Below are 10,521 nucleotides of genomic sequence, written 5' to 3' on the forward strand. Positions count from 1 at the left end.
TCACCCCTACCAGCTTCCTACAGGATGGGCCAAAGCTTAAATAAACCGTAAACACATAAGGACAAATATGGCAACCGGTAGAAACACCTAATGAATCATAAGTGACGAATGGCCACAGAAGCAACAAGCCCCAGACAGTGCACAAAATACAGCTAGCCGGCAGGGACACGAGCACCTGTGAGATCACGCCAAGCTTGATGGAGCATCAGAGGCCCCAGGGACAGAGTCCATATCTTTCACCATAGCATGATAGAAAACGTTATGTTCAAAGAATTTTCTGGGGAGATCGGAAGGAGTAAGTAGGCCTATTCGTAACAACTTGTTGTGGGCACACTGAGAATAATCTGTATTAAATCCAGTCTTGTGTCGCTTTCCCTAAACTGGAAAGCGACAAAGGATAACTCGCATATCATAACGTAGGACATATCTTCAATGCACTACGTTACCTGTTTATGTATACTTAGTAGGATATAAAAAAGAAAGGTTTTACAACAATGTTGTAATTTGTTCAGCTGCAACGACGGACTGATTAAAATTCTTTCCATCTAACATTTGACATTGACACAAGTCACCTGTATTTTATTATTTTATTTTTTAGCTTACTCAAGATTGCACATCGGTCGCACGGTGTGGCCAGCCAACGCGGGAAGAAGGGACCTAGTCTCACAATGTCGACTTTTTATCTCATTATTATGACTTTACATGAGGATATTTTATTATTATTGCTGGCGGATATGGGCTTCCATAAATGACCATCTGTTGATTGGGACGCTGTGATATTTGCGGGATTGGTGGTTTGATTTTAGCATTTACATTTTTTCTTTAGAACGTTCGCGAACCGTTATCTTATGCTTTAATTTCACTTAGTTTGAGTGCTTTGGATGCAACTGAACCATTTATGTTTAACTGTTCGTTCGCTTGCTGCCTCACTTGTATACATACACACGCCCAAAGCATTATTCATCTGCTGCCATTAACCCGCCTGGACCTCCGTGTCGTCTGGAGACATCCCCGAGTGACAACCGAGTCGTGAGTACCCCCACATCCCCCTCAGCCTGGAACTGCTTTCAAACCATTAGCGCTCTGAAGACGCTACGCATCTCCCAATGGGACATTGATCTAATATAACGTTAACCATTAGGCCTACAAGTACCAAGTAGCCATAGAGCTTATACTGTTTAGAGTATGTACATGTTGTCCATGGGATTTTATCAGCCTTGTAAAGTTAACTTTTGTGGATGCTGTTTGAGCCCATCCGATTTGAGTACAACGCTTTATTTGTGGTGAATGTGTAGGCCTATTAAGTTAAATGTCTATTGAACCTTAGGCTAGCATATTCATTACGAGGTAATTAAATGTTTTTTTCTAGCGAAAAATAATTTACTTTGTCAACATGGCCATTTGCTGTGTATGTATTCGCTAATAAATGGAAGGAGACACAATAGATGCAGCTATAGCCTACGTGTGGACAGGGGTGTAGCAAAAAACTCTGGGCCCTATACAAAAGCAGTCTCTGTGGGCCCCCTTCCTCTCTTTATCCATGTATCTCACACATTTTGTTTTACAAATAATCGGGCAACAATTGTACACATACACCTCAGTAACATCAGGAGATGATGAGGGACCTGCGTGGCTCCAGAAACTAAGGGAAATTAGACTAACTAACTATGTGTTTCATGATGTTAACCTTTGCAAGGTAGTTTATTTATTTGCTAGCTATTTTATTTATTTATTAGATATGTCATGCAGTGTTGGGCAGTAACTAGTAACTAACTACAATTCTCAGTAGCTTGGCGGTAACGTCACTATTTCCTGAATCAAGTAACTTTTCAGTAGCTTCTCTTTTAGTGATGAAGTAGCGTGTTAACGACCACAGTAGTATTTTTTTATATGGCTTAACACAGTGGAGAAGCAGTTTGTAGTGTAGAAAATGAATTATATTATCCACAACACAAGCACTCAAGATTGTTCGGAATTCGGACACACTCCTCCGCCGCCGCCAGAGGAGGTTGTCCGCATATGGCACCAACAATCCCTTTCTCCTCCATGTCGCGGTTCAATCTGGACTCCAGAGAGTCAAAGCCAAAGTTCCTTTCCCCCAATTCCTTCTCTACCATGGCCGAGATAACCCCCCACTACAAGTCTTTACTTGTTGTCGAAGTACCAGAGAGTCGGAGAACCTGACGCAGTCTTTAAGATTCATAATATCAGAGATTAGTTTATGCTACACGTGAAGCTCCTAAGATGGCGCAATTTGTTTGGTTCGCTATCTCGGGATATTGGACAATATCCCATGATTGAGATCTCAAACATGGTAGGCCTATATTGTTTTCATTGCAAAATGTTGCGCGTGACTGTCGTCTTGTCACGCTTATAAAAAACAAATGAACTGCTAAAAAAACAAATAAATCCCTGCAAAAAGTGTTATCTTGTTCATTTTTGGAGTGTTCACATGTAGTATATACTAAAACAATTATTCACCTCCGGCTCTGTGAATAGTGGTGGGGAATAGCCCCCTCGACCTTCAGCCCCGGGGCTATTCCCCACTATTCACTTCCCCTTCGCCGAATAATTGTTAAATATCCCCGTCAGTTCGGCCGCGCCACAATGAATGAATAAAGATCATAAAAAATATAAATTTTATATTTTGACGGGTGTGCTGGAAGTTACTACTTTAAAACCTTGTTGATGAGCAACATTTAGAAAAACATGTACTTTTAAAAATAAATCGAAGCATGCACGCTCCCACGTCGTGGATACAATTATAATAGGGGGTAAGCATTCTCTCTCTCTCTTTCTCTCCCTGTAATCCCAAACATTTTAACTTTTGAGTGGTCATTGGGGAATTATGGAGCACATTGGCACATTCTCTTTCAGGGGATGGGTATGTTAATGAAACAGGGATGTTTCATCAACTACTTGATGGTTTGACTTCTGTAGTTTTGTTTGTTAAGCCTATTACTCCAGGCATTATTCTTCACTGGCTGGAAGGTTCTGGCTGAAAGAAATGGAATCCCAGCAATCTTTGGTCTTTGATTTAATTAATTATAGTGACTCTGGCATGTATATTAATAACCCAATGGAATTGACTTTGCATGAATTTGGTCATTTAAATATGTAGTTTCTCATGTTGATTGCTGTGTTAAGTTGGCGCAACTTAAAGTAGCTTCACATGTAGTGAACTACTTTTGCAGTGTTTGTGTGACTTAGCTTGCTACATTTAACTGGGTGGTAGCTTCTGTGTAGTGAAGCTTCATTCATGGCAGAGTAACTGGTAGCTTAGCTCACTACATTTTCAAAGTAGCTTGCCCAACACTGGTCATATGGCATTGAAGTTATAACGCTGATTAATTTATTATATAGATTAAGTCATTTTATACAATGAGGTTATGCTCCAAGCTAGAATCCTTGCCGACTGCTAATCTAAACAATCTAAACAATCTAAACAATTTCTTATTGTTTTGCCTTAGCTTGCTTTTTTACTCTTTCCTTTCTTTGCTAGGAAATAAATAGGCCTATTCTAAATAAATAGGTTTATCCTATTTATTTCTGAGCTACAAACAATGTTAAACATTACAATCATTAACATTGTTCTACTTATTTCCTAGCAATCCAGTTATGTTTGCAGGATTCCGATGGCAAAGCCATCATCAAACCAGCTAAAGCGTTCTCTTTGGTTTGGAGACAAATAGTAATTGCCATTATCTTAATTTATTTTATTTTTTCACAATTTCTTTCCATTTATCCTAGACAAATAATAAAATACAATAATTGCATTTGGATAATTGCAGAACCAATTTGTGCTATTTAAATATCCAGGGGCATGTTACAGTAAGCCGGATATGATGAATTCACATACATTCTTAATATTCATTTTCCAGATACATTGAAATGTGTAACAGGGCTCATACAATCCACCTTCATAATGGAGAAAAAATAATGAAACATTGGAATAAATACAACGGCTGTCAAGTTCTGGTCGGTTGGTCGACATGCACTTGTTTGACCAAGTCGCTGGTGTTACTTACAAATATAAAAAAACTTTCTCAATCCATTATTTTCACCCTAACAAATTTGGTTGCATCCCTTGTTTCGCCCCTTTGTCGCAGTATTAGCATGTCCTTTCAATTCTAAAATGTTTTTATCCCATAGGTGGTTGTTTCTACCACTACCAGCTGTACTGGTAATACGATACGATACAACTTAATAATAGCCTGCTAAAGTAATATACTCCAGTTAAGATTATCTGGCAAAGAAGATGATCTGTTCCGGCATCTACAACAGTACATTTCTTCGATTGCTCTTAGCGCTAGTGCTGCGGTGTCATTTTATTGAAACATTGCACAATTTACAAACCACCTTTTTACTTTTATGATTCACATATAACCACCCCAATACATTCAAAGCAGTGTGTAAACAGAGAGCTAAACACTGGCGCCACCATACAGCTGTGCTATAATTTCCAGCACTGCTCAAAACCATGGCGAGTACGCAGCGTCATTTATTACCACTCATTATAGTAAAAACAGAACAAGGCCTAAATTCGACGCTGCCCGACCCAGTGCTTGGCGGTTCATATTGGTCGGCAGTGGCTCGTCTAGTGTGCCGCCCGCCTTACAATGAAACACTGCTGTAACCTAGTCAGACTCGGGCTAAGAGTGGAGCAGAAAGCCACTGACTTCCTCCACACAGCACTTGGTATTGCAGTTTGGCTTTACTACAAGAATGTGTTTTAACCAATTAAAACGTTTGAAATTGAAGCGTCTTTGACGCTACTGCCCAATTTTAAAATGTAACATGGTGGTGCAGCACCACTATTACATTGTTTAGGGAGTTGTGTTATCCCCTGCTTTAGCAAAAAAGTACTGTACCAAACCAAAAGCTGTGACCCAAACCTTGATATGAACCGAACCGTGAATTTTGTAAACTCTTCCGTAATATATATATATATATATATATTTCAATACAAAGGTAAAGAATACAAACAAACACAAACCTGAATTTCCAGTCTGAGATTGATAAAATACATCTTATCTTATTAAATGCGTCTATGCCACAGGTGTGTTCTGATTATTTGAAAATTGTTCTATCTATACTATACTGATATACTTTATTGTTACACAGAATAGGTGTAATTATTGGCCATTGTCTGTCTTAAATGTCAGCTTTAAGTCATTTCTATGCCCCAATTGTCTGGCTAAAGAATGTTAAAGAAACATATGGTGTAGCTGTTAGCCTTTGTGTTATTTTTCTAAAAGTCAGAGGAACTAGATGGAAGGCCAAATGAGATGTGTAGAGCTGTTCTGACCTTTAGAGTTAATGTAGTTGGTGAAGTATGATTATAAAACATGCTGAATCATACTGCCCAAAGAACAAGCGACTCCTTGGTGATTCTACTCATGCAGGTACTATATTTCTACTTATTTGTCTTGAGTGCGTTTACTCAACTTTTCCACATAAGGATTGACGTTGTGAAAGTAAAGAACATTCTCTTCTGATTGAAAGCTATAGTTAATGAGCGTCCATATAGGGGCAGTAAATAAACTGGATGCTAAAAGAATTGTGGCAAGCAATGTCACGTCTGACACTGATCCATCGGGCTTCTTCTGCGGTTAGCTGTGCAATTACAGCCACAGTGAGCTTGAATCACAAGTCACTATGTACTAAATCAATCGACTAAATTAGGGCAGGGGATATTCTCTAGGGCCTGACCGATACTGGATTTTAGCGGCCGATACCGATATTAGGGAGTAAAAAATGATGGATATCGATATATCGGCCGATATACAAAATATAGATATATCTGCCATTATTCAATAGTGGTGGAACAGGAGAGACACTTATCGGTTGCTGCCAGACCAAGCCCTCTCATGTGTGGGTACAGGCCTCCATCTTATATTGGTAGATTCAAGTGTCAACTTAGTTTTTTAAAGATTGCATGGAAATGAAGTATGGCAATGATTAGTGATGTGAAGTTATGATGCAGTGTTCTATAGATCAGGACCACATGTGTATAGGCATCTATGTTGCCATGGATTCATGTTCCATGTTAATTAATCGCCACATCTTCCAGCAAAAGTCTGAGGGACCCTATTTCTGTCACTTAGGGTTTAATGACACTCTGTTCCCTTACCTGATGCTTTTGTGTTATAATGGCCCGATAAAGGTTGTGCAGGGGGAAAAATGCCTCCCGGGCTCCATTCCAATGCTGGAGCTATAGCCTATCCCTTGTGTGATGGGAAACTTGGTGGGTGGTAAGGTGGGTGGGATTAAGCCTCTTGTGCTGCCACTTCCATGGAGACGCAGCTGGACCGAGCAAGACTTCCATCAGTGGGCAAACAAAAGCCGTCTGACTATTTGGTTAATGGGAGCCCAATGGCCGATATTGCACGCTCCTCACTGCCGCGATGCATCACACTTGCCCTCCCTTTAACTTTAGGATAGAGGACTGAGCATGGGATCTGATAATCAACCGCTGTTGCAAGTCTCATTATGATTGCCTAAGTACTTAAGGAGATAGAGTTACTATTTGTGCTAACTATGCTCTTTAAAAACCTTTCCCTAATTTTGTTTAGGCATGTTCTTGATTCAATCGAGCACAGACCCAGTGTCAAGTCAATGCTTGTTTTTGTCTTTGTTTTGGTTATTTATCTGTATCATGGCTCACATGCTCACCTTTGTCAGGGCATCAGGAAATCCATATTGGCCATTTAACAAGTAAGCCATATCAGGTAGAAGATGGCTTTAATCTATCGCACATACACTTTAAATAATAGAAATGGAGCGTTGTAAACTCAGTCGTTTGTTTTGAGGTTTCAAGTTTACAAATAAACACTCTGAACTTAAATCATACCAGTGCTCTTAGTGGTGAGAAATATGTAAATATATACATTAGATATGAAGTAAGAATTATTTTAAACAAAGCCCATAAATCATTAGCTTTAGCTGCTGTTGGTTGTTTTCTTTTTTAACCACCTAGCGCCCTCCGTCCGCCCCACCGAGCCTCGACATGTGTCCCAGATTGCTGAAGGACTCACTGAGGGTATTGTTTCTCCTGCCAGCTAACTTGGCATAACCCACTTTATTTAGGAGCCCAGAGCCATTTGGCAGCAGAAGGGGGAGATTGAGTGCTGTTTGAGACATTTAAGAGGCTGTCCTCAAGAAACCTTTCCTTATATCAACAGCTTGACTAATGTATGTGACAGCAAAATGGATTCTGGAAGCGCTTATGAAGGGGTTGTCTGTTTGACTTATGTGGGCTGCGATTGTGGCCAGAACGAGAATGTGTTAATTACAGTAGCCTTAATCAAGCAAAGCTATTTTTATTTTTAGGCAACATTGTTTGCCATCATATTAGTTTTGATCAAAGGTAGAACTCCAACCATTTTAAGATGAATCAAAAATAGATGTTATGTTTTTGATATGCCCTTGACATTGGCATTCAAAAAATGCTAAATTGCCAAAGCATATTTGTTCCAGGACACAATACACTTTTGGCAAATATGCGTAAAGTAGGTCATAAGTTACTTTAAAGAGTGTACTTTCGGTAAGTGCCTTGCTCGAAAATGTTGAACATTGCGTTCTGACACATAATTGATCAAAGTTCACTCTGTTTTATTTAAAACGTTGGATAAGATGGAAACATGGCTTGAGGCTGATCTTCAGCAAAGCTTGGCCCATTGTAAACTGACAGTGTCATTATCTAGGAAGCTGCTGATCTTGAATACAATACCGGGTCCTGCTTTATCGAAAAACCTCTTCATGAAATCAAGTAGGAATGATGTCAAGTAAGTGTGTGCTAGATTTCATGCAAGCTATGGCATCATATGAAATTGAGATACGCAGTCAGGGGCAATGTGCTTTGGTTGCAAAGTAAAAAAGTGAACTCCCCTGGGATGGATCAACAAAATGATATGTGGTTGTATTGGTTGATAGATCACACAAGATGGCTGCTCTTGTTTTATTAACCGCCCTCTGGTATTTTAGCATGGCTTCTTTCCACAACGCATAAAAACATGTTACCTCTCTTTGCACTTGTAGTTTTATAGCATTTGTAAGGAGTGGCAGAGTCAAGAATAGATAAACAATTATGAGTAAAAAGAGACCAGTTCTTCTGAGTGGAAAGAAATCCAATAGTGGCCTGAAACTTTTGTGCAGATATTAAGATTTTTTATAATGATCATTTATTTTTTAATATCATTACCTATGGGACTATTTTATATGTACACCATGATATATGATTTATTGCATGCAATACAAAAATCAACTGTGTTTGCTTAAAAAGGTAAAAATCCTGAAGACATTGACCATTCATAACCCATGTAAGAGCTAAAGAGCATTGTGGTGTGCAATAGCTTAGTCGGTGGAATGTCCATTAAAAGTAATCCAAAAACCAGGGGCCTATTATATATCCTTAGCCTGGTCCTACCAGAATCTCGTACTTCATTTCATTTGCACAGAGAGTCTGGCCTTTCTCCATGGAGTTTAAAACTATTAGATCTGCCCAGTGCCACTCTGGTTCTGCCATAACCAATCGCTGACGTTTGCCTACAACTCAAACTAGCGCACAACCTCAACGTCAATGTCAGCCACTCCCTCTGTTTGCTGAGTGGACGGCCAAAAAATTGGCTGCAGAAAACCTGTGAATATACCGCAAACCCAGACGTAGTAGTGAAGGGAAATGAAAATTGAGTGGAAGTACGGAGGCAGGCGGAGCCAGGCTAATATATCCTTGCCTTAAAAGGTAGAATATAAACACTAATATTTAGTCTTTGCACAGGAGGGATGAATTGGACACGGTTGACAGAGAAATCAACAGGCCTTATAATCAACATCGACTGCTCATGAAAGATATAATTTGTAGAGTAAAGCAACTAGGTACTAACCTTAATCTTCATCCAGAAAGGTGTAGCTAGGACACTTCTGCTAATGCAGTGGTATTTGGCAATCATCATCCTACAGATGAAACAAAGCATGAGCCTTCTCTGTGAGCAGTTACTGCAATGTGTTATGTGGCCTGGTGAGGGCAGCAGTAGGCTTGGGATGCGTCCACATCACATTATATGCTACACGAAGAATAAGAAGAGCAACCCTCCCTGCATAGGAAACATCCATGATAGGAAAACGTTAGAGATTGTAATAAAAAAAATAATAAACCACGCCTTGATCATCCTCATGGACTCCAGAACAGCCCACTTAAAGGGATATTAACTCAGTAGCTACATTGACCCAGCTATCATTCAACAGCAACCAAGAGACATGTTTACACCAAGATTCAATGTCCACTAGAGAGGAAAAACCATTGCTGCAATTTACATGAAGTGGAAGGAGATACGTTAATCAAGGTTGAACTACCTTCCCATGACGTGATGTGTAATGGCAAGGTCAAAATTGTAGATCCGATTTGATATTTGGATCCATCATAAAGACTGGACAGGGGAGTAAATAACACTGATTATGAAAGTCTTGATATGTCTGCCTCGATATCAAAGTGTGCAATCAAGATATATAATGAGTTGATGCATGCAACATAACTGCAGACCGACATCAATGTTTCCTGGTAGCCATACAAAGCTATCACTTATGGGTTGATCCATAATTCTCACTTTCCCCATATGTTCCTGATAACTGCATTTAGTATCTTATGCGGTTGTAGCAGTTTAAGTGGTAGCCATATCTGCTATAGCATTAGATCTGGGGCTGATTTTGACACTATTATAAATGGACTGCATATTTATAGCACTTTTCTAGACCTATGGCCACACAAAAGTGCCTTTCAATTATTGCCTCAGAGTCATATTTGTACACACATCCATAGCCCAACGGCAGTGTCAACCAACAGCCAGCTTGTCAGAAGCAGTTAGGGTTAGTGTCTCACTCAGGGACCTCTTGACACTAAGCCAGGAGGAGTTGGGTATCGAACCAGCAACCTTCTATTTGCCAGCAAACCCGGTCTACCTCCTTAGCCCCTGCTGACCATTATGTAAATTCGGACTTGGTTAAGAAATTGTATCACTATGTATCAACAGAATTTTGAATTCAGAATACATTAATGCCCACAGTGTGACTAGCCATATTACAGCTAAACCTGGCACTTGTTAGACAATTGTTGTAGTGTAACAATTGTTAATTGTTCAGCAGACTTTGACCCCATAAAAGCTCATTTGGTAGGGCATAACCGATGAAAACCAAAAAACAAACTGACATTTGATCGTACCTTGCAAATAAACATCTGCTCTTCGGAGAGCCCCACTTGTGGCCACAAGCAATGTTTTGGTTACATCATGACATTTAATGAAATGAACAGTATATTGCCAGTATATTCCCATTCGTTATTACATATCTACTCTCCTCATCTGTTGTTTTTTATCTTAATGTCCAGATTATTAGAGAACTCTCCCCCAGCAACAGATAGAATGTGAATGAATCTGACAGACTAGCAATAAGCCCAATTTTGTAATAAAAATGACCGATGCAATTTCATACAGGTTTAAACGTAATCCACATCCTCACAAAGACAAG

The sequence above is a fragment of the Micromesistius poutassou genome (assembly GCF_964030765.1).
Source record: "Micromesistius poutassou genome assembly, chromosome: 10".
NCBI classification, from domain to species: domain Eukaryota; kingdom Metazoa; phylum Chordata; class Actinopteri; order Gadiformes; family Gadidae; genus Micromesistius; species Micromesistius poutassou.